This window comes from Urocitellus parryii (genome assembly GCF_045843805.1).
Source record: "Urocitellus parryii isolate mUroPar1 chromosome 10 unlocalized genomic scaffold, mUroPar1.hap1 SUPER_10_unloc_3, whole genome shotgun sequence".
Taxonomy (NCBI): Eukaryota; Metazoa; Chordata; class Mammalia; order Rodentia; family Sciuridae; genus Urocitellus; species Urocitellus parryii.
In genome coordinates this window covers 1,415,369-1,418,426 of record NW_027551756.1, presented here as the reverse complement: position 1 = coordinate 1,418,426, position 3,058 = coordinate 1,415,369, and the positions used below count along the sequence as shown (strand labels likewise).

The following is a 3,058-nucleotide window of genomic DNA, read 5'->3' as shown; positions in this document are numbered from 1 at the left end:
GACTAAGCAAATGAATTTACAGGATGCTCAACCAAATTTGAATATCAGATAAACAACAAAGAAAAATATTTAGTATAATGATATCTGATGCAGTATTGGGGATATAACTTTTACTAAGAAAACTATTTTGTCATTTCCTTGAAACTCAAATTTAACTGGGCAATCTTATATTTGATCGGGCAGCCCTACTTAAACCACACTACAAGTAAGAGACAGAGCTGAGACTGTAATCCAGGTTTCTAGGATGCCAAAGCAGTGCCACAGTCTCTCATTCTGTAAAAAGAGGTCATTCAAGACAGGTCCGTGCATTATCAAAAAAAAAAAAAAAAAAAAAAAAAAAAAAAACCACCAATGAAGAAATTGGCTTGGCAGGCCTTGCCAAAAGTTTGGGTAGCAGTCTCTGATACAACAGTACCATGCCATCAGAGGCGGGGGAAAAGCCCACTTTTTCCTCCTAGGCTGTGTCAGTCTTATAGCTTTCATAAGCATTAAATTAATTTAGAGGCTCCCGCGGCCGGAGCGGCCGCCTGGCCCGGCGCGGCGCAGTCGGCTCGCGTGCTCCCGGTGAGGAGGAGGTGTCCTCGGCTGTGCCGCCCTCCGCTGCACCGCGGTCGCCGGGCTGCGCCGCTAGAGCCGGGACGCGCCTCTGCGCTCCTCGCCGCCTGCACCCCCGCTGCCGCCGCTCCCCTCGCCGTCCGCACACCCACCATGACGAAGAAAGAGAAGAAGTCCTTCAACCAGAGCCTGACGAGTGGAAGCTCTTCATCTACAACCCGACCACCGGAGAGTTCCTGGGGCTCACCGCCAAGAGCTGGGGTTTGATCTTGCTCTTCTACCTAGTTTTTTATGGGTTATTGGCTGCACTCTTCTCATTCACAATGTGGATTATGCTTCAGACTCTGAATGATGAGCTTCCAAAATATCGTGACCAGATTCCTAGTCCAGGACTTATGGTTTTCCCAAAACCAGTGACTGCGTTGGAATATACATTTAGTGTATCAGATCCAAGTTCCTATGAAGGGTACGTTAAAGACCTTAAGAAGTTTCTAAAATCATATTCTGGAGAAGAACAGAGTAACCTCAAAGACTGTCCTGATGGAGTTCCTTTTGAACAGAAGGGTCCAGTTTATACTGCATGTCAGTTTCCTCTTGCCTTACTCCAAGAATGCAATGGTATAGATGATCCTGATTTTGGCTATTCCAAAGGAAAACCTTGTATTCTTGTAAAAATGAACAGAATAATTGGATTAAAACCCGAAGGAGATCCAAGGATAGAATGTGTTCCAAAGGATGGAAGCACAGCAATTGTAGAAACATATCCTAATCTTGGAGTTATAGACTTAAAGTATTTTCCATATTATGGGAAAAAACTGCATGTGGGATATCTGCAGCCATTAGTTGCTGTCCAGGTCATCCTTGGATCTAATAGTACCAGGAATGAAGTAACAGTTGAGTGCAAAATTGATGGATCACCCAACCTAAAAAACCAGAATGATCGTGACAAGTTTTTTGGACGAGTTGTGTTCAAAATTATAGCACGTGCATAGTATGTGTAGGATGTCTCCACAGAATAAATGTTGTGTTGTCTGTCTTCATTTTGCATCAGCTGGACCTGCCATTCTAGAATTAAGAGACCACCTTGGAGAAGGTGTGTGGTACATGACACTGGGGTGACATCATAACGTGCTTCCAGATCATAATGTTCAGTGTCCTCTGAAGTAACTGCCTGTTGCCTCTGCTGCCCTTTGAACCAGTCCATTCGCCTGATAGGGACCAGTGAACACCTGATTCTGAACACGTAGGATGGGGTCTTGCCCTCTTTTTATGTGGTTTAATTGCCAAGTGTCTAAAGCTTAATGTGCTGTGCTATGTAAATATTTTATGGATTTAACACTGGTTAACTGTCATATTTTGATGCCAACAAAGTTTTAGGGATAAAATGGTACCTGGCCAACATCAAGTGACTTTATAGCTGCAAGCAGTGTGTGTGGAGAAGTTCTGTATGTGAGGAGGAAAAAAAAGAAAATAAAAGTGGATCTAAAAGTGTTAAAAAATATTAATTTAAAAATCTAGAGCCTCTCAATAGAATTACAGTCCTCTAATTCAGTTGCCAGTTACTTATTCTGTATTAATAATCCCATTCTATGACCGGCCATTGGATATAGAGGAGTTGATCTCATAAAATTTTAAAGTAAACCTGTTTCATTCCCAGGAGGGCTCACTGTGACAGAATGTATTACAGAAGATTGACAAGTAAATATTTGGGTAGCCAGGACATTCTCTGGAGCAGCATAAGATATTTAAATGATTTATTGGAGTGAGTTGATACTTCTAAGAAAAGAATAGGCTGACATAAAGGAACTTTTTTCTGTGAATAAGATATTCCTCAACCAATCATGTAGGGAAACTAACCAAATCTAATGGTGTTTAGCTTCATCATCCCTCATTTAGATTTTCATTAGTGAATATTTTTCCTCATCATTACCAGACAGCATCATTTCCTAAGGATGAAGCTTATTATAAACGTAAGGCCAAATCTTAGAAACAGCAGAGTTTAGATTTCATAATTTTTTTTTTTAGGAACTCCAGGGCCTCAGAGTTTCTGGGTCTTTCCTATGTAGAGTTGCTCTCACCAGCGTGTTTAATAAATCACCAAGCTCTGCACAGACCCAACTGAGCTAAAAATGATGCACAGAGGATCTTGGGAAGTCATTCTGCTAGTGAAGTAGAGGGTGGGGGACCCATAAGGCACCTCCTGTAGAATTAATCATATCTTGCTCTTTTTATGAGCCCAAGAATTAGTTCCACAGATGCTGGTTTACTGTGAAGACATTTGAGTTATTCCTCAAGGTAAAATGCAAGTTCAGAACCTCTCCTGAACTATATTTTATTAATTCTTAGAATATTCCCATAGCATATAGTAAATGCAGAAGCTTTCATTGTCTTCCTCAGTTTTACTCAAGTTCTAAAAGTACTTGTACACATGCACACACACACACACATACCACATGGTTATGCACAAAACCCAGACTGACCCATCGAAGCTCCCATCCCACTT

General features: G+C 41.4%; 1 pseudogene; it reads left to right on the top strand.

The window, feature by feature from the left end:
- Positions 1-619: 619 nt before the first annotated feature.
- LOC144251249 (sodium/potassium-transporting ATPase subunit beta-3 pseudogene) lies at positions 620-2,031 on the top strand (annotated as a pseudogene).
- Positions 2,032-3,058: the final 1,027 nt, after the last annotated feature.